Below are 26,587 nucleotides of genomic sequence, written 5' to 3' on the forward strand. Positions count from 1 at the left end.
ATGCTTACTGATAAATTTGACTAGGTGTTTCTGTCGTTGATTTAATCCACTCTTTTTATATGAATGGCCCTTAAGAAAATAAGCTTTTTAGTCCAGACTGTAAAACGGAGATACCACTTCTAAAGAAGCTACATGTATCTTTTTAGGAGGACTATAACTTTAAAACATAACAAGAATAACACAAATTTAAGACAAATCAGATCAGCCTCATTTGTGATTTCAGCCAAACTTGAGGAAATCAGAATAATGATTGCATGCCACATAATGGACAAGTAAGTAATCCTTTCCCCATCACCTGTGTTTAGGGTCCCAGCCCATTCTAAGTTCTACCAAAATTCCTTTGTTTCATGTATGGAAAAGAAAGACATTTAAACCCCATGTAAATGGAATTTATTTTCTAAAATATTCCTTCCTTACATGCAAATAATATGAACTCCTTCAAAGAGGATTGAGAGATTTGGCTCTTTACATTTTGATCTTGCATTCTAACATTTCCCTCTAAAAATGTTTATAGGCATTAGGATGTTATATTTGGGAACAGAACTTTCAACAGAAATATAATGTGAGCCACATATGTAATTTAAAATTTTCTAGTAACCTCATTATAAAAGTAAACAGAAACAGGTGAGCTTTATTATACTAATATATTTTATTCAAATCAGCCTATCCAAAGTATTATCATTTCAACATGCAATTAATATACAATTATTCATGAGATATTTTGCATTCATTTTTTGACCCAATTCTATGAAATCCAGTGCAAATGTTATACTTACAGCACATCTCAATTTGGACTTCTCTCATTTCAGTGCCTATGTGGCAGGTGACTGCTATGTGGGACAGCACCAGTCTATGAAGCCCATCACATCGGCAAAAAGCTACCTGTTTTCTTACGGCATATGTGGCTTTGTTGAGAAGATATTAGTGTAAGAATTGATAGGTCTAATAGTGCTACGTTGACATATAGTATTGATAAATATTTATTGAATTCCTAATGTGTTCTAAGCTTGGCAGTAGGCACTGGGAATATAATTGTGAACAAAAAAGTCAAAATTTCCTCCCTCATGTAGCTAACGTTTCAGTAGTGGGTGGCAGACAATAAGCTAGACAAAGGTAACAATTGACATGGGTAAGAGGAATAGAGAATATTGAGGCAGAATTTAAGTTTTAAAAATAGTTGCCAAAGTCTCAATGAGAAGATAATGTTTGGTTAAAGACTGTCACATTGGCAATATTGTAGGAAAATCATGGTCTTGGGTAACTTCCATTTTTGTTTTAGTATAAAAGATTGGTTATGAAAAGTATAAGTTAATCTGATTTAACTTTTCTAAATTAAAATATTTCATGTATATATAAAACTGAATCTAGACAAAATTCTTTCACTCAATAAATAGTTTGTACAGGCAAACCATATGCTAAGCCTTGGGATGCAAGAATGAGTTAAACAGTCTTTGCTCTCCTGGGGTTTGTATCTTAGACAGAGAGTATTAAATATTAATTAAATACTTGTAATGATAAATATGTAATTAAAATTGAGATTGGCACTGTGAATTCATGTAACTAAAGGACCCAAACCAGACTTGAGCTAGACAGAATGGATGCCTGAGTTCCCTGAGTGCAAACTGAAGGTGGCAACGGAAAAAACATTCCCAGAGGAAGGAATGCCATGTGGAAATGCTCTTGGTAGTGAATTTAAGAATTCAAAAATACAGCCTGTCTGGAGTAGGTGAGAGAAATACTAAAACGAAGCTGAGATTTAGGCTGGGATCTATAAGGACATGTAGGCTATGTTAAACATTTATTTTTTATTTTAAAAGCAGTGAGATACCACTTAGGGTGGTTTATTTCTTTTAAGCATTTAAGGTTTTACAGAAGGTAACTCAATAAGATTTTTGTTTTGAAATAATCAGGCTGGCTGTGGTGTGGTGGATGGATTGGAAAGCTGGCCAGAGATCAGTAGGTAGGCACCTGAAGTTGTCCTCAGTTCAGGATCAGAACATACATCTTGTTAGCTCAGACAAGCAGTTCCTCATGATGAGAGAACAGATGAGCTGTTAGATACTGTGACTCTTCAGGTGCAATTGATGAGGGACAGTCTAAAGATCTGAGCCCTCAGGAATGAGGTTATTAGATGACTACGTAGCACAGGGCCTTTTGTAAATGAAAACGGTAATCAGACACAGATGGGACAGAATACTGACCAGGGGAAGTTTCAGGGTGAATTAAAAGGGAGTTCTGACTGCTCAGGGTCATATTCTACTAAATAATTTAGAACCCATACCTTAGCCTTCTATATTGATCAACTTGCTTTGCAAGTTTCAATTCTGCGTATGATGGCTTCCAAGTTTTTTTTTTTCTTTTGATGAAAATGAGTAGAGGACAGAAAGCAGTTATTAACTGGTTTCCCCATTTTAAATAATTCCTTTGGGTCCAATATGATCAAGATGTAAGGCCATTAATATTCTTGGAAAGTTGTGGTTGAGTTTCTATATTATGTTTGTACAGGTTGCATTCAGTAGCACAACCAAATATATTCTAAAAACTTGATAAAGGATAATCTAACTTTTAGAGCCTAATAGGACAGAGGACAGGCATTTAGAAGACTTTTATATTAAAAGAGTTCTCTTGAAGCTTCGATTGATTGAAAATAAGCTGAAAATGATGTTACAGAGTACTGAGTAACTTGATAATAGAACATCTCTTATATGAGAAACATAATTGAGAAGATTAATAATAATGATAGCTAAGATTTGTTGAATGCTAACTATGGCTAAACTCTATTCTAACTAGGTATTCATATGTAACTTTCACAAAAAAACTTACAGCACAGGCACTATTAGCTTTACCATTTTATAAAAAAGTAAGACAGGAATATCAGGTAACTTGCCTCGAGTCATGGGCATTATACGAGTTGGACATTATATAGAGCTGAGATTTGAACGTTGGCAGTGTGACAGTGGAGCTCATGTGCTGTTGGCCTCCTTACTCTCTTTCCCCTGGTAAGCACAAGGTGAGTTATCCCACTGAGGCTCACAAGTGAGATGGCCTTTGAATTGAAATGGTGATGATGTCCTGTGTCACTGTGGCCACACACATAGTTGTGGAGTATCCTTGAAGTTCTACTGTCCAGGTTGTCACTTAACCAATAAACTTCACTGTTTTCTCTTATTGATCAGCTTCTGTTGGTGATAGATGCCCAGTCCTGTGCCTCACATCCGATACAAAGAGTATAACCTGGGAGCAGATGTGCTCACAGTGTCTCCCTGAGCTCTTCCAGGCTTTCCTCAGTGTGCAAAGCCAAATAACCCTATATAGAGCATTCCTCACTATGAGCCCTAAACTGTTTTTGCTTGATCTGCCTGTTGGCTTTCACAAGATGAATGTATACGGTGTACCCGCAGGTTATCTACTATTTTAATTGAAATGATTCCCAGGCTATCTATATTACTTGAAAACCTAGGCTTATATGATGTTCATTTTTGTATACAAAAAAGGAAGAATTGTTCTGAAAGTACTGCAGGGGTATATGTTGATGGGAAGGAAGACCCTGGGTTTAGTCAGCTAGGACAATAACCTGACAAATAACCTTGGGCAGAAAGAGACCTACTAAAATCTGAAATGCACCAAACTATCAAGAACCTTATTTTGCCCGTCTCCTTTCCTTGGGAGGAACTTTAATTAAAGATTCCACATAATTAACTTTTGATTAAAAAGCCTTCAAAGTTGTAGGAAAATCTCCCAATAGTAGGCAAATCAAGACAGGCAAAGTTATAGCCCCTTTAATAACCTCATCACAAGGGAGGCTGGAGACCAATGAAATCAAACCACAGGGAGGTCTTGCTGACTTCACCTGATAGCATGGATTGAATGTCCAACCTCAGTCTACTTAAGAGATGAAAACCGTAGTAGCTGCTCCAAGGCCAGAGCCAAGTGCTAACTTTGAGTCTAAAAAGTGATGGAGCCGTTTTCTGCTGGGGCTGCTACCTCCTTTTCTAAACAGTCATTAAGCAGAGTCATTCCCTTAACCATTCATCCATCACTCTAGAGATAAGGAGATTAAGCAACTGTTTGTAAAAAGTTGATCTTTTTCAGAGGAGTGCCCATGTATGCTCTCCTCTTTCCCCTTTCACCACCCCTCGTCCCACTTTCCCCCCTCGATTAGTTTTTCATATTTGATTCTATGCCTCCGACCGTGATGAGCACATCTCCTCAGCATTCTTTCCTTTAGGGCAAAAGCGTCTTGCAGTCTAAGACTCTGCTCAGCGATACACATCCTAGGGCTCACTCACTCTCAAAGTGGAATTTGTTGCCATTGCCTGGCCTGTTGGGCAAGAAAGGGGAAGCGACCCCTGGGGATGGGGGACCTGAGAAGTGCCAGTTCTTTCTTAGGTTCACACCATTACTGTTACTCTTCTGTCCCCTCTTGTCCCAGTCTTTATTTCATTTCTATTTTCTTTGTTCCTTGCTGGGAAATGGCTCCTAATTGTTCAGAGCCATTTTGGTTTCTCCTAATGGAGGAGTGTAGAGTTGGAAAAAGGTGGAGATGGTCAGGTATAAACTTTCACAGGACAGCCAAACAGCAGAACATGACTCTTACATCACTGCCACTTTCTCCCACTTCAAATTCCCTGCCTGATAGATAAAAAGGTATTCTTTGAAAGAACTGTGCCATGTGATTTACTTTATTCACAAAAGTCCGTGTTAAGAGCCCCAGTTGACTATGACAATGGCTTTAAGAAATTCCCAGTTCTTAAGTGACCAAACTGAGACAAGATGAAGGCGCTTTCAAAGCGACTCTGGACAGAATAAGATATTGAAAGACCTGCTGAGGCAAAGTGAAGGAAAGAAAAAAAACTGTTTATATAAAGAGTGTGGCAATTAATTGCTTTGGGACTTCATTTGAAGCCAATATTTAGTCTAATGCACTTCACTCTGTCAGTTCCCTTGTCTGCAGGCTTTTCTTCCATCAGCTAATAGCTTGGTCTAGCCAGTGGCTCTCAGACTTGAGGCAGGGAGGCTTATGTCTCAAAGAAGAGTATGGGGAAGCAGGTCAGTTGAAAGAGATAAGGATGGGCTGTTGCAAACTCAAGAGAGTTCCTAGAAATAATCCCATCCCATTTCTTTACTCATTCTTATATCTGTGGGAATCTAAAACTAGGTCCATAAGAACGTCTATAGAACGTATGTAATAGAAAGATCCAAAGCGTCCATTCCTGCTCAGATCTACAGCACAAGCTGTGTCTGTGACTTAAGGCCAATCTCTGGTCTTAGTTTGTTTGGCTCCCTAGCCAGACAAAGAAGAGCGATGATAGCCTGCTTTCAGGTGTTTAGTACTACGTTCCAGAGGGACAAGTCAGACCTGTCATTGCCATCCTGATCTAGAGTGAAATTTTGTATAGCTTTCGTCATCTGTATACTCATTCACTTATTCATCCCACAAATAATTTCTGATTTCCCACCATGCCAGGCTTTGGGTTCTATTGCTAGAGGGCTAGAGGGGTAAATAAGACAAAGTCCCATCTCTCAAGGAGCATACATTTTGTAACTATATAACCACAAAAAAAAACCACAATTATATTATGTAGCAATTTTCATCTAGATTTGTTGACACCATGTGGATGCACTTTGCAGATTGGTTTTTTCCTACCATCAGGAAGTTTTCCCTGGCATTGAAAACTCTTTGTTGAATGTACAAATCTTCCTTTGCTTCCGCCACGTATGTCTTCATCCTCCCTCCATTACTGCTCCAACCAATCCTTTCACTATCACTTCCTCAGTCTGTTAGACTATTCTACCTTCTGTACCTTTGTTCTTTTATTTATTTATTTATTTATTTATTTTTATTTTTTTTTTATTATTATTTTTTAATTTATTGGGGTGACAATTGTTAGTAAAGTTACATGGATGTCAGGTATATAATTCTGTATTACTTCATCTGTAAATCCCATTGTGTGTTCACCAACCAGAGTCAGTTCTCCCTCCATCACCATATATTTTATCCCCCTTACCCTCATCTCCCACTCCCCACCCCCCCTTACCCTCTGGTAACTTTGTTCTTGCTCTTGACTTATGTTCACAAAACTTTACAAATTTTGCTCATGTAATTTAATGTAGAACATTCTGTCTGCTCAGTTACACTTCAGACTTTCAGAATGCAGGGTCTAGGTCTTTTAATTCTTATCTATTGTTCTTGAGCAACTAGTATAGTAGAGTTTGATTACACAGACAGACTCTAACCTTGACTCCTTTGAATTGAATTGTTATTTTGCAGTCTGCAGTTGTGCTCATTAAGGTATGCCAAATAAATAGCTGTGCTTTATTTCTTGCTCTTTTGCTTGCCTATTTGATGCTTTTTATTGATAATGGTTGGGCATCTGCCTATCCCATGCATACAGCAGAGTACCTGGCACAATAATGGACCTTAATGCATATTTTTTGATTACCAATGTACTGATTGACTGGCTGGGATGGAAATAACAAACCGCATGGTCTATATAGTGTGACCAATCTTCAGGAGCATCGTGCCATGTACAAGAATTCTGGGGCCTGCCTGCAGAGTTCTTCAAATGTCTATTGAGTTGCCTGGAGAAGGTGACATTGGAGAAAAGTCTGTTGCTGAACCATAGAATGATGCTAAATATAAGAGAGTCAGACTTTATCTCTTGCCTTCAGAATTATTATGTTTTGGCTGGAGGGCGATGACTGCATTTTTATCATTTGGCTAGTAAGAGAGAGATGGAGAGAGAGAGGAGTAGGAGGGAAAAAGAAAGGGAGAGAGAGAGAGAGAGAGAGAGAGAGAGAGAGAGAGAGAGAGAGAGAGAGAGGTAATGAGATTTAAAGATGCTGCACTGCTGGCTTCGAAGGTTAAAGAAAAGGCCACAAACCAAGAAATGCAGGTAACTTCTAGAAACTGGAAAGGGAAAGGAAATGTTCTCCCCTAGAACCTCCAGTCACAATGCAGTCCTGCCAACACACTGATTTTAGGATCTCTGACCTCTGGATTTATGAATATTAAATGTGTTCTGTTTTAATCACTAATTTTTGGTAATTTGTTAGAGCAGCGATAGGAAACAAATACAAGGTAGCAGGGACTCATAAAGCTAGACAGCTCTGCAACAACCTGAGGGGCTGGCAACACACAGATGCAATCCAAAATGTCACACAGTGGTAGTTCTGAGACACTAGCTTGGAAGTATTGGAGTATTTGGGAAGAGAAGGGCTCCCTGTTATATGAGGCACAGGCTGATGTGCTGATATGTCTAAACATCTGTAGAAATAAGTGTTCCCTTTGAGGCAGAAGAACAAACTTAAGAGCTTGAAACCCCATGATAATTTTTTTTTTTTTTTACTTTTTTTAAATTAAATTTTATTGGAGTGACAATTGTTAGTAAAGTTACATGGGTTTCAGGTATACAATTCTATAATACATCATCTATATATCACATTGTGTGTTCACCACCCAGAGTCAGTTCTCCTATCACCATGTATCTGATTCCTTTTACCCTCATCTACCACCTCCCTCCCCAACTCACCCTCTGGTAACCACTAAACTATTGTCTGTGTCTATGAGTTCATTGCAGCTTTATATATGGCAGCCAAGACATGGAAACAGCCAAGGTGTCCTTCCATAGATAATTGGATAAAGAAGAGGCAGTATACATACATAATGGAATACTATTCTGCCATAAGAAAAGATGAAATACTGCCATTTGAAATACCATGGATGGACCTTGAGATTATTATGCTAAGAGAAATAAATCAGACAGAAAAAGTTGAGAACCATATAATTTCACTGATATGTGGGATATAAAACTGAAAACAACAAAAGGGCAAGACAAACAAATGAAGAAACCAAAACCCATGCTAATTTTGACCACATAGACCTTGTCCTAAAAAGCCAAAAGGGACTTATGGACACAGAGGAAAGGTTGGGCACATCATTTATACCCAAAATAAAAATAAATTGAGGTACAGAATGTGATCTACAAATAGCTTTCTGTGGGATGAGACGTGATATGCTCTTAAAAGATCATTTGCTCCTAAAATCTTCCTTTCTTGGCTCTCATGATATCTGTGTCCCAATCTCCATAGTTTGGGTATCATTTTAAAAGCATATCCCTACTATAAAAGAACTTACTCTGTTTAAACAGACTCAGAGTATGAAGACATCCATTAAATAATGGAGGGTGATTAACTTTAATAAAAGACCCTATGTGATTCTTAGCAATAGGTTTTCAAAATATTATTTGATTGATACAATCTCCAGCAGGGGGGACTCCATCCCAAAGCCATGGGAAACCCTTGACCTTCACTTAAAAGAGGTGTAGTAATAGTTAGATTCCACAGTCAACAAGGTTTTTTTAATTCATCCAGTTTCTATGTAGCTCACCTTCACCCATTTTGTAGCTCCATCTCTTTTCTATCCTCCCAGCCTCCTTCCAGGAAGCCCTCACAGGCACTGCCCAGGATTTCTGAACTAACTGTACTTTCTGCCTTTATCTCTAGAAAGCCAGGGTTAATACACAACTACAGTTTTCATGCACATGAGTTGCAATTGTTTTCACCCATTTACTTATACATATTTTTAAAAACTTGATTTTTTTAGAGCAGTTTCAGATTCACAGTAAAATTGAGAGGAAGGTGCAGAGATTGCCCTATATACCTCTGTCCCATACATGCATAGCCTCTCCAATTATAAACATCTCACGCCAGAGTGGTGCATTTTTTAGAACTGATGAACCTAAATTGACACAGCATTATCAACAAAAGTCCAGAGTTAACATTAGGGTTCACTCTTGGTGCTGTACCTCCTATGGATTTAGACAAATGTATAATGACATGTATCCATCTTCATAAGTATCATATAGAATAGTTTTGGTGCCCTGAAAATCCTCTGTGCTTCCCTATCCAACCCTCACTTGCCCTGGCAACCACTGATCTTTTTATTGTCCCCAGTTTTACCCCTTTCAGTGTGTCATACACAGTAGTCCAGGGGGGATACATTCCAAGACCCCACAGTGGATGTCTGAAACCCCAAATAGTACTGAACCCTACATATATTATGTCTTTTCCTATACATACAAACCTAATATAAAGTTCAATCTGTAAATTAAGTTCAATCTAAGAGATTAGCAACAATAACTAATAATAAAATAGAAAAATTATAATAACATACTGTAATAAAAGTTATGTGAATGTGGTTACTCATTTCAGGGGATCCCTTGCTGAAGTCTTTATATAGGCTCAATGCTTTCTGGTGCAACACGTTAACATCTGTCAAAACATGTTTTCTGTTCCTGTCTTCCACCCACAAATTTAATGTCTTTTCCATCTTAACTAAGCCCTTATCAAGCACTGTGGCTCTAACTTTTGCAGTTTGAGGTGTGATAGCAAAGCTAGCATGAATTTGTTTTTCCTTTTTCACAATTTCACAAATAGAAGATTGGTTCTTACAGTAGATCTTAGCAACCTCAGCATATTTTTTTTTTCTATGCTTGTTTAGTTGAGGATTTTTACCTTTTCACTTAAAGGAGGACTTTATAACGTCTCTTTGGCATATCTGAACTACAGGCATCACTACTCTTGTGCTTTGGGGCCATTATTAAGTAAAATAAGGGTTACTTGAACAAAAACATTGTGATACCACTGCAGTCAATCTGATCACCAAGATGGCTACAGTGATGAGGGAGCAGAGAGTGTTTACAGCATGGATATGCTGGACAAAGGCATGATTCACGTCCTGGGTGAGAAGGAGCAGGACAATGTGAGATTTTATCACGCTACTCAGAACGGCATGCAATGTAAAACATGAATTATTTATTTCTGGAATTTTTTATTAAATATTTTCGGACTGTGGTTGACCACAGGTGACTGAATTCACAGAAAGCGAAACCAGGGATTCTTACTACTGTAGTTAGAATCAGAAGCTATGTAGCCTTTTCGGGTTAACTTCTTTCACTTAGTAATATGTATTTAAGTGTCCTCCATGTCTTTTCATGTATTGATCACTCATTTATTTTAAGCACTGAATAATACTCCATTGTCTGATAGATCATCGTTTATTACTCATTTACTTACTGAAGGACATCTTGGTTACTTTCAGATTTTGATGATGATGAATAAAGTTGCTATAAACATCTGTGTTCAGGTTTTGCATAGACATAAAATTTCAACTCCCTTTGGTAAATACCAAGAAGCATGATTGCTGGATCACATGGTAAGGGTATGTTTAGTTTTGTAAGAAACTGCCAAGCTGTCTTCCAAAGTGTCTGTACTATTTCATGTCTCTACCAGCAATGAATAAATGAATTCCTGTTGTTCCACATCCTTGCCCACATTTGGTATTGCCAATGTTCTGGATTTTGGCCATTCTAATAGGTGCGTAGTGATTGCTTATATGTTCTTGCCTTTATACCGTAAGCTCTTTGATGGCAGAGACTGTGTGTTGTATCCTAAATCACATAAATAAAAGAAATAAAATAAATCCAGAAGTCTGAACTTCTGGTAATGCTATATCCTAGTCTGCTGTTATTATCTATGTGGTTATTTCTAGATTATTTTATCTAGCATTTAATGAATCATTTGACACAATGATTAAAATGTAAATCTCTTGAGATCAGGGACCATCAATTTTCTTTCCTTAAAGAAAGATGCAAGAGCATCACAGTTTCTTGGTCTTGGAGGAAAAGGGTTGCTCTGTCAAGTAGTGGATTTCTCCTCATTGGAGGTATTCACGGGGGGTGGGGGGAGGAAGCACTGCTTGGGGATCTCACTAGATGTTCTGCAGAGTACTTATGCACTGGGGGTGGGTACTATGTTAAGTTACTTCTAAACTCCTAACATGACCTTCATCATTTGAGTGATAGGTACACTCAGAGAAGTTCTTCACAGTCTGGCCTTTGGTTGTAAATGATACCAAAAGCATGCAAGACCCAATAAAATCTTCCTTATGATTTTCTCTCCAAATTAATCTCTTTCAATTCTCCCTCTCCTAATCTGTGTCGGTCATACTGAAAAGCTCGCTGTTCCTCTTAAATACTCCGATCTCTTTTACCTTTATGCTGGATTCACTGCCAAGAACGCAAACCTTTGGTCTGTCTTCACAGGCTGCCTCTCTCTGCTTCTTTCAGAATTCCACTTAGATACCATGTCTTCTATGAAGCTTTTCCTGACCCCATAAGACTGTTTGAGGTGCCCCTGCTCTAAGTTTCCATGGTATTCTGAGTTTATTACAACTGCATCTTAATTTACTGTTCACTTGTGTCTGTTGAGTTGACTATAAGTTTCTGGAGGGCAGGGCCCATCCCTTATTCTCTCTCTATCCCCAGTGACAAGCTTACTGCCTCGCGTACAGTAAATGATCAATAAGCAGTTGTTGAATACCTGCTTGAGTAACTGAAATTTAATTAACAAATGATTTAGTGCCTCAATACATTAATTTAGTGCTCAATTTTAGCCCAGTTTTCAGTTGCCAGGGTCATATATCAGTAACATTGCAAGTGTTTAATAGATACGGAGAGAGAGCGAGAAATGAAATTGAGAGCATTTGAGTGCCAAACTATTGTTTTCTACTTTTCTTCATCAAGGGCTGATTACCTAGTCTTCAGTTTAGTCTTACACTCTGCAGGCTGGAGACCTGAAGTGAAAGTGTGAGCACACAAGCATTGCCCCCTTTCCCATGAGTGAACGAACCACCATCTCAGGAACTTATAACAGAGTGTATCCTCTCACACAGACTGAACCCATGCCTGGGCAAAGTGGGCAGTTTTCTGTGTGGTATGATTTTACAGGTCCCCAGAGTTTTGGCAGCAACTAGTCTTTTCTGCCAGCTTGCCATTATGTATGAAATCTTTGTAAATAAAAATCACTCTTCTCATGTGAAATTTTATTTCTAGAAGTTCACTTTGTAACACAAAGCCGACCCCTAAAATGGATATCATAATCCAGGTTAATGAACGTGGATGTTTTGACAAGATTATTTCCTGCCACTATAGCATTGTGCCCTAAGAGAATGGACCACAGACAGATTCTTGGTGATGACTCTGATGTCAGGAAATATTTGGGCCTGAAATAGTGAAAGCAGGTAGAGATGGGAGGCCCCAGTGCGAGACAGTGTTGTGTGAAACAGCTCAAAGTCTCAGATGTCCATTTGGATCAAAGGGACAGAGTGGACAAGGAGGAATCAGCTTCCTGGTTTTGTCATGGCACAGCCCTGCTCCCACCCCTGAGATGGACTTTCGAGGTTAAGTCACATTTTTCTTAGTACGTACAAGGTATCACAAGGTATCTTGGTTTCTCTGTTTTCTTGTGAAGGTGTAATGCTCTCTCTCTTCAGGGTGTGTCTCTTTGCCACAATTTAGAAGTGTAACATTTTGACTGCACCTTTGAAAATACTGCAAAACTCTGTGGCTACTTAACTTCTATGAATGTGTTTAAAGAAAACCAAAAAAATATATAGACTCAATGTTATGCAGAAAAAGCCTGATTCAAGCAACAAAATATTTATTGGCAGAGATTATTGCTATAGCATGGTCACACAGTTTTATTTCCACAAGCATGTGGGACGTTCTGTTAAATCCTGTTCTGTGAAATGTTTTGTCTTCTCTATTGGGGAAGAATTGTTTGGTTCATTGGCATTGAGACTCTGTATGTACATTTTCCACTTGGAGCAGAAATACTGGTGGGATATGTCTTCATAATTAATAACCACAAATAATTGAAGCATGGGGCTTGATATTAGGAAAAATTTCCATTTCCTGTGAATTTCCATGTTTATGACCTTAGTTGTTAGCCTCGCTTAATAAAACCCACTATGCCCTGCTACTTCTCTATTTGCCCATCTCTGCCAACCTAGAGTTGAGTTTGAGTTACACATAATTTCCCAGACGCTCACTTCATGTTCTGTTTCACTTACAAGGGTAGACTCAAAACGATGATTCTCATGGATCATTTGTCTTTCTACAGAACTTATTGGAAGGCCAAGAAATGTTGCTGCTGAGGCAAAAACCAAAAGGCTAATGCAGAATGAAAAGTGAACTTTTTACATTTTACACTGAACATGGCACACAATTGAAAACATTTCAATCATTCTAGCTAAATTTTGAAAGGTGCCTCTAGACATATGATGCATTTTCACATGAATGTTCTCATTTGATTCCTTTGAACTTGCAAAATGGTGCTGACTCCATTTCAGAAGTGAGAAAACATAGGCTCATAAAAATGAAGCAGTGTGCAGAAGCCCACTCAGCTGACGAGGGACTGAGCTGAGAGCGAACTTGACTGCAGGTTGTGTACTTTTAACTCTCACAACAGGAGACACAAAAGGTGGTTGGCCACCAAGTGTCTGTTGTGATGCATTTTGGAACTCCAGGCCAACAAACAAACAAACAAACAAACAAAAAAAACCAAGAAACCCCTACTAAAGATCAAAACATCCCCAAGCTCAAACACTCAGAAAAAATGGAAATTACTTTTTCTTTTTCTTAGAGGAGGCAAATAGAGATGGGCCCCTGGCTGATTTCACATGGTATTAACACTCAACTCTGACTGGCTATGGTCTCTTGGATCTTCCTAAACCAAGTCTCTGGGGCACTAATTAATCATACTGAAAGTCCCGGAATTTATCATTCCTCCATCACTATTCCTGCTGACTGCTGATTTAAAGATGTGAATCCACTTGATTATCTAACAGTGAAGGAGAAGTGAATCCAAATTTCAAAGACACAGAGATGATAGCCTAGGACAACACGTAAGACTATGACTGGCAATTAATTACACAGATAGCATCATACATTTAGAAAGGACGCTAGAGGTCTAATTCAATCTCCCTCCCAGTACAGGAATCCTTCCACGGCAAGCCTGACAAACAGTCCTCAGGCCTTTGTTCCTGGGATGGGAATTTTCACTTGTCTTGCGGCAGCCATTCCATCATTGTTAGACGGGCTTTTGTTGTTAGGATGTCTTGCTTCCATGAAATTGAATTCTATCTCCTTTTAAACTGTAGGTCTACCTTTCTGACCTAGTTCTTTCTGACACTTTAACACTTGTGGTTACTTGTGCATTCACATGTTATTTTCCCAATATTTGAAGTCAGCCCTCTTGGCTTTCTTAAAACATTTCTTCTCAAGCAAAACATACTCAGCTTCTCCCACATTTTTTTCACATCAGTGATTTTCAGGTCTCTCTCCAGACAGTTTCTTGTTTGGATACTTTTCCTCTCTTCTTTAGTGCAATGTCTATAGCTGAACACGTTCTCTTTTTCCTGCTCAGTCTCACCGTATGTTCAATATCTTTGCTGGTCATAAGCTGCATACTGGTGGAGCTACATTCATGGTGGTCTGTGATAGTATCAGATCCCTCAGCTCTGGAACCCACTGGAGTTTACCAAATGAGAATTGGTTTGCTTCGTGTAATTTACCTTACAAGCCACACCACCAACAAGAGGACCGGAACTAGTTGTCAATGTACAGACCACAATTAACATAATTGTTACTCGTTTGCTTTAATAAGCTTTTTGTCTATCTAGTATTGCATCTCTTAAAATATAGAGGAAAAAAACAGGTAAGAGACTAGTTTACCAGCAACTTTGACAAATAGCCCCTGAGGGAGACTGAGTGACATTTGGAAAGTTGTTAAAAGCCGCCAGAGTCAAAGCAACATCTTAAAAAAAGTTGTGGCTATGCTCTGCTCAACCAGGCCACACCTGTTTTCAGAAACCACCAAGCGTTCTGCAGATAAACAGAGATGCCAGGTCTGACAGTCTCTGAGGCAACGAGATACCAATCATCATTGCACATATAAGAGGTAGAAAGAGACACTGGTGACAAACATTAAACCTAGTTTTCTCATCTACTCAATGGTGCAGCAGCAGTTGGAGGAAACGCTGCCTCAAGAACCCATCCCACATCCAGTCCCCAACCTGGAACTCTAACTATAGTGGAGACAATCCTGCAGTTGGAAAAACTGAAGGATCTGGAACCCACTCCTTAAGCAGCAATCCTGTGAACTAACATGGTCTTCACAATGGGCTTCAGGGGAGAGAAGACAAGATGTACCTCCTTTCTCTATTACCATTTCCTCACCTGCTAAGAAAACAAAACAAAATATTTATGTGGCTAGAATTTATGAGAGTATACACTTGGCAATAAGCCAGTGAGTGTGGATGACACAAACTGATCTAGTTTGGCTCCCTAATGAGTGGGTTGGGTTTTAGCTAAGAAATCACCTTCAAAATATAACCACATCCCGGCTTTCTGAGCACTGTTATCTATTAAAGATGTATAATATGTGATTATGCAATATTTCCAACTTGTGCTATTGTAACAAGAATACAGCAAATAACATTTTGTAAGGAGCTGGCAGAGATGCAGGATGCATCCAGGAGATGGAGTGGGTGTTAGTCTACTGCTTTTGAAATCATTGCATTGGGGTTATTTATGCCTGCGTTTCTCGTCTCCAGACTTTGAACTGCTCTGTCTTGTTCCTTGGTGCCATTCCCACTCTTCCTGCTGTCATGTTTTCCACCTTGTCGGTACTCAAGAAATCATTGTTGAATTGAATGACTACATTGCTTTGAGGAAATACGGCTTGAAGACACCACAGATAAACTGAAATTTCATGGCTCAGGAAATGGAAAACACACTGCAATTGATGATTTAATGATTCTTGAAAAAATAAAAAAGAATCATAAGTGTCAATGACAAGTATTAGATTATGAGTCCTAATTATAAAAAGCAATAGAAGAAGAAATAACTGATTCAGTTAGTCAGATAGCAACCATCTTTGTTAAAAGGCCGGTTCATAAGAATTGTTAAATAGAGGTGAGTGGGGACAAAAATATGTAGAATTAATTATGGTGGTCAGTATAACCAGCTTTATATCAACACAAAGGAATATAGTAGACACATCAAAGGAAAATTCTAAGTATCACCTTGTCAGTATTTATTTTATATTTTATTGTTAAAAACATAAAGTGTAAACAAGCAAAGAGACAAAACCAAAAATCACACCAAATCCTACCACATCAAGAAATAAAATAGCTGTTATAAATATATATGCGCACACACACACACACACACACACACACACACACACACATACATACACATATATCTTTTGAGATTGTCTTTCTTTAAAAATAGCACAAAACATACCACACATACATAACCACAAGTACACTTTTTCTTTTTAAAAAATGGACTAACAATGTACATATTGCTTTGTAACTTGTTATTTCACTTCACAGTATAGCAAGCCATATTTTCATGTTATTTAAATATTCTCTATTTTTCATGGCTATATATTATTTCATTATATTTATGTATCATACATAGCATGTGTTAATGGACATTTAGTCTGACTTCAAGGTGTTTTTTTTATTGCCTATTGTTTCTTGGTTATGCTTATTGTTAAGGCTTCTGTTAATATTGTCTGTGAATTCTGTTAATTTGGGAAGTTCATGGAATTTATTTTCCTGCTAGCAGTATATGGTAGGTATTTTAACTTCTTATTTAAGAGGAACTGTGGATATAGCCTAAAGATGACATGATACAGATCTTCCTAATAATTTAAGGACACTTATTGCTAAAAAATAAGAAGGATTTAGGAAAAGTGACTTATTCATCAGATCTATCTACACTGATTTGGGTACTAAAGTTGATTGTTATAACACTGCAACATTTTTTTAAAACATAAGATTTAGAATCATGTTATAATAGTAATATTCCAAGACAATTTTACATCAAGAGTTAAGTGAGTATTATCACCTATGAGAAAAAAATTCTCAAATTATGTATTCTTATTTTTAATAAGTGACCAGAAAGAATCTGGGTGAAAATACTGAAATATAAGACAGGCTTCAGACAGTGGCTTCTACCTGGCAGTTGTTCTCTCTATCTGGTTTTACCTTTGCTGTCTTTCTCCAAATGCTTCCCATAAGCAACTTGCTCATGTCCCACACCTGAGACACTCTACTAGGTACCATCTTAAAATTTCTCTTTTCTTCTTCTTGTAGGAAAACCAGGATGGTGGTTCAGCCAGTGAGAACACAGAACTAGCGAGGCAAAGCTTCCTCATTTTGGTTATCTAGTTTTGAGAAGAAGAAAATAAAACACTCTTCCATAGCCCCAGGCCATCACCCCCAAGAGTCAACAGGGAAGAAAAGATGGGGGTGGGGTGGTTCAGTACAACTTGTCACCACAACTGGAAGCCTAACTTACGTTGGTCAGGAGTGTCATCTTGATATGCAGAGCACAGCAGTTTTCTCCATCCAACAGTTTTCCAATAGGTCTTTCCACAAAAATCCTTTGAAATATAATAATCGTGCCATAAGCTTATAGCTGGCAATCATATTGAGATACAAACACAGCATAATTCTACTTTAAAACGTCTAAAAGAGGGAGTGCTTGTTCTTACTTAATGAATGTTTCTGTAATTAGTCACGCTAGGATTAGTGTGACATAACATCTCCTGACTCTGTCCTTTTTCCATTCTTGGCTTCCTGAAAAGAGATAGAATTTATGGGATGCTGAGGTCTGACCGTTCAGGTTTGAGTCCTCTTTCCTCTATGTACTACTTGTGTGACCTTGACAAGTCTCTTAACCTCGCTGTGCTTCAGTTTCCCCATGTATCAAATGTGGATAATAATAGCATTTACTTCCTACTATTGTTGTGAAGATTAAACCAGTGACTACATGCAGAATGATGAGAACAGTGCCTGCCATGTGGTAAATGCTCAAAAAATGGGAGGGGCTGTTGTTGCTGTTATTCCTCAGTTCTGATGAATGTTTGGACACATGGCTTTGTGAAGAATTATCATGACAGACTTGGTGCTGTTTCACTATACCTCATGTGAGTGTGAGTCTAAGAATATTTACTGAAAGCTGTAATTCTAAACCCTGAAGGGCCCCAAGGCATTCACAAAGACTGTGGGAAATTTGTAGAGGGCATCAGAGAGTCATTGCTTTCACTTAAATGATTATTGCTTCACCAGCCTTTTCCCACCCATCAGTGCAAGACAAATCCACAGAATAATAAGAAACATACATGGCAGTTGGGTCAAGAAAGGCAGAGTAGAGCAGAAATCAGCACCAGACCGGCCTGCACTATTCAGCCTGTACTGTTAATACCCCGGTTATATGCCCCTCCCCTTGCCTTCTGTGACTAAATGAGCAGGCCACAAGCATGTGAACACATATGCACACACAATTGCCACAGCCACTTAAAGGAGACCCTGTCGCTGACCAGGGTGGGCTGTTTCCTTGGGTCAAATGGGGTAATGTTCTGGGTTCCAGACACTGGAAGGAGGCATGGGGGGAGGTGGCTTCAGTGCAGGTACGGGAACATGGTCTTGCCTAGAATATATAAACTCGCCTTTCCTTCCCTCAGTTTTCACGAGCACACATAAGCCAGGACCTCAGAACAGTTGGTTAACTCAGTCATGTGCCCCCCAGGATGTGTATAATTCCCTTTTTAGCCCACATGTCATATATTGCATTAACCAATTTCCTTACTGGCCATTCCAAATACGTTTAAAAACACATTGTTCCTAGATTTATGGTGACTGCAGTAAATCAATTGGAAAGAATCCTATTACATTAGATAACACAGTTGGGAATTCAAATCTCTTTCCTTAAACATTTGTCAGGCAGCCTCTCTTCTCACCTATGTCTAACTTCCTTTTTGATAGTAAATGAGACAAATTAACACTCCATTTTCAGCCAAACTGATTGCCAGAGTAATCAGGGAGATGGCAGAGTGCTTGTGAAAAGCCTGTAGTGACCTGGGGCTGGCTTTTCCCGAAGGAAAAGAAATAATAGCCCTTAAGCCTAATCTTAGAGTTCATTAAAGCAAGTCTGACCACTCAGGACAGCTCCTCTTCCCTGGGCCTGGTTCCGATTTCTAAATTACAAATGAGAAGAGTCTTCATAAGCATTAGAATTAGGCTTAGAGAGCAGAAGTCTGGGGTTTGAATTTTAGCTGTAGACTTGCACCTGGACAAATCATAACCCCTGGAGATCGTCTGCTCATCTTTAAAATGAGGATACTGACAGTGCCCACCTGCTGGGTTTGTGAGGATTAGATGACATAACGGATGTGGACACATTTTGTAGATGTAAAGTGTAAAATAAATATTGAGAGTTTTTATTGCTGATATTTTTCACCAGGACATATTGATGCAAAACACTAAGGCCTAGAACTGCACATGTTATCTCGTCCTGGCAAGTTCTGAAGGTGAAAGCAGATCATATGTAAACAGACTATGAACATTCCATTGCACTAAACCTTGCAGTATTATTATTAAATTAGGATACAAAAGTCACATTAGAGAACTGATGCCTTTGTGAAAAGTAGAATGTCCCATTCCACAACACTAAAAGCTCTGACGTTCTCACTTGCCCTTTGTTAGTGGAGATTGATTCTAGTTTTGTGGCCTTTATCATCACAGTTGTCCCTCCTGAGTGAAAAGTAAGCTGGCAAATGTTTGAAGCTTAGTGCATTTCCTGGGAGACTTCACTCTTTACCAGGTCTCTGTACTAATCTCAGGAAACTTCAAGTTTGCTCAGCTTTCCAGTTGCAAATGAAAAATGTCCTAGATTGTCTCCCTTTTATATTTTGGACTGATTAGAAGAATGAGGCTTTATTTCAGCACCATTCTTCTCCCCTTTCTTGTTCTAAATAAAGAATTCAAGATTCCACCAGGTGTTAATTTTCATGACTCTCTGGAGAGGCATGCAGAGGCCTAAGAACTGAGAAATTGAGGCATGAATGTTTAAACAATTAGCATGGAGATTTATCCAAGGTCACCAAGTGAGTTAGAGGAAAAAACAGAATGCGTGGCAATCTGATCTGGTCTAAAGATCCCCCGAGAGAACCATCACTGCATAAATACTTGCATGGCCAACATTAGCAAGAGCAGATGTTTTATCAAGCCTACTGTACAGCAGGGCACACCCTTGCCTATCTATTCCTATCTGCTTTTATTATGCTTTGGGGCTCCAGCGTGATAAGCCCTCCCATATGGTACTTGTATTAACATTAAATAATGGCCATTGTATTGTGTATACTATCACCATAGAAATATTTACTTAGTTGAACACAGACACCGGTCAAGCATGATGATTGAAAACAAGCTAATCATAAAAACCATTCATGCTCACATCTATTTATAAAATCTGTTTCATTTGTGCCAGTTAAGTATAGGCTTTGTTCTAAACAAACACACGCAAACCTTCTGCACACCCAGAAACATGAAAGGCCGCCCATCCTCCTCTGCTTCAGAAAGCCTGGCCATGGAGAGTGGCCCCTGTGTGAAATATCAGGCATGCTTTTGGGGGCTCAGCTAGGCTCCTTTGAAGCTGGAGCTGGTCTGGCTGCTGGCCCCTGCTTTCTGGAGTTCTTTGTTTTCTCCCCTCTCTGGGCTCTATCTCTCAGGCCTCTGGTTCTCAAACTTGGGTGTGCTCAAAAGCAACTGGTATATTTGTAACAACTGCAGATTTTCCAGCTCCACACCAGAGATTTCCTTAGAGTTGCTGGGGAGTGGGGCCCAGGAAAACACTCGGTGGTTCTGTGTTGAGGGCCCATATTGTCCACTGAAGAAATGGCTGTCTGACGGAAGTCCCCTGGGACTCCATGCCTTCCACTTCTCTTTGCCTACAGCGGTGGCTAAGGGGCGAGAGTTGGCCCCGCTGAGGGCTGCCTTTCAATGTCCTTGAATTTTATTTCAATTGATGCCAGTGCTTTCCATAAATGTGCATTCTTTAAGTTGTATGGAGCAAAGTAAGTGAGAATCTGGGCTTTGGAGTCACAGTTTGAATCTGTCTCTGCAACTTACTTATCTTGTAGCCTTGTGCAAACTATGTCACTCCTCCAGACCTCCTTTTTTTCTTTAAACCTATAAAATGGGGATAATAATAGCACCTACCTCACGGAGTTGGTGTGAGGACAGTGTCTGTTGTACTGTAAAGAGTGCAGTGCCTGGCACACAGCCCAGGCCATTAGCATTTCTGTTTCAGAAATAAAGTTGAATTGGGCTGCTTGGGGAAATGCCACCTGAGGGAATGTGGTGTGGTGAAAAGGACAGAGATGACCTGTAGTGATATGTAGCTCTGCTACCAATGGACTGAGTAACTTCGGGTCAGTCCCACTCCAATGGGAGCATCTTTAAAATGTTATCTGTGAAATCAGGGGATAAATCCAGTGATTCCCAAGCGTGATAAGAAGAGGCTCCCTTCGGAATATCAAGAAAATAATAAAATGCCTGCTTGAATTTATACTTTCAGTGTTCATTGATACACAGTAGCAAAACATTACTATGTATTCTGTAATTTAAAAAGTGGATTTATATTAATCTCAGCCCTATTTGCACTTATTTGGGAAATAGCAGTGTTTGCTTTGCATCAGATTCATCGTTCGTCAGACAACAGAAAATGTTTGGTAAGTCCTGTGATGACTCTACGGGCATCAGGAGTTAGTCTCTCAGGGTGATTGGTTTTTTCATGGCTCCCTTATGGTAACAAAAGTGGGTCTGGAAGCCCAAATTGTGAGGTGACTTCCCTGAGAGCCGCTCTGCATAAATGGGGGGTGGGGCCTCTGTAAGATCTCCTCTTTCCCCCTCTGTCACCCCCCCACACACACACTCCTGATCTTTGGCCAGGAAAGACAAACTAGGCAGCTCTGTTTAGTAAATAATTACTGAGCACCTACTGTAGGCAGGCACTGTTCTGGGTGCTTGGGGCGTGTCAGGGAACAAAACTCCAGATCTTTTCAGTGACTGCATGCCTCTGACGTCTGTTTTCCGGTCCCTGCTCCCTCAAGATGGCCTTTCTTCTATGAGGCTAGGATTCCGGGGAAGACTGAGGATTCACAAAGGGAAGCTTGCTTTCGGTCTCCTGCTTCTCTCCTTTGCCTCCCTTCACCCCTTTTCTGTTGTTTCTTTGTCAATCCTGCACAGCTTTCCACAACCAGAAGCTGAGTTTGTTACTGTGGACTAATGCTTTTCCTTTTCCAGACTTTAGCTTCCGCATTCTTAAGAACAGGAGTTGAATTCTAGCTATCCAAGGCCCCTTCCAGCTCTATAAGTAACCGAGCAGAAATAATACCACCCCATTTAACTCAACTATCTCATCATCCTTGCCCATATACCCAAGTGCACACTTTGTGGCATTTTGAAAGCCAAGCAATGTTAGTATAACTTTGAAGCTATGTATGTTAGCAGAGTTTAGTATTCCTTCTCTCTCTAAATGTCACTCTTCAATCCCTACAACAGACACTCAAGAATATGTTTTCTCTTTAGGCTTAGTGTGGGGAAAGATGGAGAGAGAGAGCTATGGAGGCCAAGGTAATGGCATGAAGAGCTTCTGAGACACTTGAGTGTTAGATGCCAAACAGGACAAAAACCGAAACAAAACTAAACAAAAAACCCACACTGCCCAAATCATAACCCCAGTCCCACCGTCCTTTATTTCTTTCACTCCTGTGGCATTCATATGCAGGTAGGAACCACGTTCCCGGCACATGATAGATGCTCAAGGACTATTTGTTAAATGAGTGAGAAAACTCTACAATAGTCCTTTTTGGAAAAAACAAAACAAAACAAAACAATAAAAATCTGGTTCTACCTACCCTTCATCATCTGACTCTGCTTTGGGAAGGGAAACATGCTATAACGGACAGATTCATCTGCAAAAAAGACTGAGAGTAGGCGGAAGTCAACTTTGTCTCTGTGCCAGGTTATTCCATGTTCTGCTTCCTTCTTGCTCAATGTTCTTTCACTCACCCCTGCTCAACATTTGACAAGTCAGCTAAGGTCTCTCTGTTGTAGAGGGTCTTCTAAAGGAAGTAGAACTTTAGTGAGAACTGATGTCCTGGCCTCATCCTGTGGGAAATCAACAGCAAAAGAAACTTCTGATTGGTGGTAATACACCTAGTACACCTGCTAAGACAAGTGGCAGGGGGCTGTGGGGAGCACAGGCCAAGCCTACATTTGACTTCTACCTACTGCTCAGCTACTTCCACTAGCCCCATATCGTGCATTTCCAAGGCAGCCTCTCTGAAATGATTCTCCCCGGAAGAAGAATCTGATCTATAAACCCATGGAGCAGGCCTAGTGAATGCAAAGTGGTTACATTAAGGATTGGGGTTCTGTTTATTGACAGGGTCATGGCCTCTCCTGGTTATGACCCCCAAGGGACCCCGGCATGGAAATGGGATTTGTAACGTAACACTAACAATAACACACTAGAGACAGCCGTGACAGGGCTCGATTCTCCTACATGCTGCAGCTGGCTCCTCAGGATGAAGACAGAGCAGGGAGCAGACAAGGCAGGCAAGGCAGCAGTGGACAAAGGAGCAAGGATGGTTACTGGGACCAGAGGTCCTGGCCCCAGGAGCCCAGTGGGGGCTTCTGTGATCCCTACAGGCAGGGAGTCCAACTCCTGCTCATGAGCCTTCATGGTACCTGTATCACCCTATCCTCTCTGGATGGTGTGATTGGCTCTGAGGCCCACTCACTGTCCCCCAGCTCCTAACCATGACACGTGAACGTTCTGCACAAATACCTCCTCTCACCAAACAAGCCCGCTCTCAGTCCACCACCTCCATTCCCACCCTTTGTTTGTGAATTATTTATTTATCTTTCATCTCAGGGTTTGGAGAGGTAACAAGGCAGAGCAGGGAGAGTAAGAATGGAAACCTGAAGTCCCTGGACTTTTCTCACGGATTTTTCAGTTTACAGGCAGCCTGGAAGAAACTGGAATAGGACATTTTCTGTAGATTCTGCCCTTGCCTCTTGTGGGGTGGATTTAGGGGACTGTGAAATATTTTGAGGGGGGCATAAGAGGTTCCTGAAATCACACCACATTGAAAAACCTCCTCTAGCAGTGTTTCATCGGTGGCTTCTTTTCTGGTCTACGTGAAATGAGAAATCCTCGTGACCTTGTGGGACCTGACACAGGATCATTTTCCAATTGGCAGAGGAGTGGAGGGTTTAGAAGAATAGGCATGGTCTCTGCTACTTTTTCCGTAATGTCTGTCTGTACTTCACCTCTCACCCATCCAATAGGCAAGAAACACCAGTGAGTGGAGATTCTAGAATAGCCTGGCATTCATTCAAGGGTGATTTCCAGAGGAAATTGTTAAGAACCTTTTCTCCATCATGCACTCTGGGAGTGTCAATTTCCTTGAACAGAGGTGTCATGAGCAAGAACACGGTCAGCAGCCCTTGATGGTCTCAAATGAGGCCCTCCTTTCCTGAACTCCTCCAGTATCTCAAGTTTACGACAAGTTTTCTTTTCTGATGCCAATATTTAACCAAGCCTGGTGTCCCAGAGGTCCTGTTGGGGCCAGCACGTCTTCTACGACGTGATGTTTTCCCCTTGATGGAGAAGCCAACTAACTCAATGATCTATTTGAAGTATTTTAAAAATCTCAGAGAAGGTGGCCCTAAAATTGCCTGTACTTGTAGCACCATATTCACATAGAGAGGTTGTAATGAATGGTCATCTGCCCATTTATCACTGGTAGCTGGACACACCCAGACTTCACAGACAAAATGAGGGACCTTCATGCATAGTTAATTTGCCACCTCACCAATTTTCCATATGCAGTCATCAGAACTTAAACCGAATAAGGTTTCTCTGGGCCTTCTCCTAGTTACTCTGTGGAGATTTGGGCCACCAAGTGGTAAATTTTATGTACTTGGTTAGCTAAACTTGTAGATGAGGAGGTAGTTGACAACTACATGTGATATTTTTCATGATTTCTTCGTCAAAATACTCTCTGTATCTACACAAACTCATATCCAACCCAGCATTTAATTCCCACCTCAACTCATGAACATTTCCTAGACCACCATGGCTCACAGATGTGTTTTCTGTACGTATTTGTCATATATGAAATATAGCCCTCTATCATACTGTGTACTATTGCATTTTATCACTGTTCATTAGTTCATGTGATTTCTTATTTCCTCAAACCACTATATGGCCCTTAAGGGCAGAGATTTTAGTATTGCTCTCACTGGCACGGATCTTATCAGGGTGGGCTAGTCACGCTTCTTCTCAGCACATGCATTGTGGCCTCATGGGAGTGTCCTGAGGGCTTGAAATTCAGTGTTAATTCAGATCTATCACCAGGGATTGTCTTAAAGGCAGCCAAAGAAGAGAGTCCCAGACTACTTGCAAGTAATTTAGAAATCAGATATTATTTGCCTAATCTTTGCATAAAACCTACATGATTATGTCTCATATCTGGTTCCATTTTTGTTCTCTCTCGCTCTCAACTCCCCTTACCCCTTTCTCTCCCCTCCCTCCCTCCCTCTTTTTTTTTGTGAAAGTAAAGACAAAAGTTACCGGAAGTCTCAATTGTCAGACTTCAAAGTCTTTGCTAAACATTTGACATTTGACAGTGTGTCCCCCTCCCCTTCCTCCTCACCCTCATCTCGCTTGCATGGGCACAAGCCTCAGAAAGATAACCATATCAGGCAGAATAAATGAAGCTTGTTTCCTTCTAAATTTGCCTCCTCCCACACAGTACGGCTATGTACCCTGGGCTGGCAGTGCCCTTTACCCCCGACTTCTCTCTTGACTTTTAGGTGGAGGCAGTGGGCTAGATATGATACAAGAATCTATATTCACCTGACAAAAATCACAGACTTTTTGAATCAAAAAGTCTGCAACAAAAAGTCTCCTCTAACATTTTCATTTTATAGAGGAAGAAACCGAGGCCCAGAGGAGTTCAGTGGATTGTCTGAAATCAGAGTCAGATATGAACAGATCAGGTACTAGACACCAGAATTCTCTTAATACTCAGTCTGGTATTCTTTCTGCTTTAACACAAAGACTCAGAAACTATAGATTTTAGCAAAAGTACTGAAGGTTCAGATAGTGGACTTCTCCAGGATCCAAGTAGACTTAATTCTCCCATGACTTCATCAGGGTAACTCAGAGAGTCTCGTCCTCCAGCAGCCGCCTGGGAGGAGACCTAGCGGAGCTGCTTCCTACATGACTTGGGAATCTATGTAAGAGAGAGGCAGCTGGGTTCTCCACAAGGTGTGCTCTGTGGACCAGACTGCCCTGTGCGCAGTGTGGCATGATGCAGAACTTGACTGCTGTGGCCAGTCTCCAGCCCATGGAAAGCCAGTCAGGTTTAACTCGCCAGCATGAGGCAACAACAGACAGGAAAGGAAAGCTGGAGCCACTGGATACAGGGCTGGGGTTCTGAGGAGGAAGAATACACGACTCTCAACTAGGATATCCAGAACATTTCCCCAAATACCCTCAGAGGGAGAGAAATTCCATTATTGATATTCTTTTCTTTAGGTCTTATGGGATTTTAGAATGGAATTTATAGAGAAATAAAAATGACTTTAAAAATGGTAAGTCTTTATTAGAAATTTGAAGATTGGGTAGGGATAAAACGTGGGGAAGGAAAATAGAGAGAACCCTTAAAATCTTGGCTGTCTCCACTTTCCACCTTCTAGCCATGTGCATGTGAAACACACACACACACACACACACACACACACACACACACACACACGCTGCTTTGTGCTGTCTGGAAGACCAACAGAGGTTGGCAAGGCCTCATTCAT

The sequence above is a fragment of the Rhinolophus sinicus genome, linkage group LG16, assembly GCF_036562045.2.
Source record: "Rhinolophus sinicus isolate RSC01 linkage group LG16, ASM3656204v1, whole genome shotgun sequence".
NCBI classification, from domain to species: domain Eukaryota; kingdom Metazoa; phylum Chordata; class Mammalia; order Chiroptera; family Rhinolophidae; genus Rhinolophus; species Rhinolophus sinicus.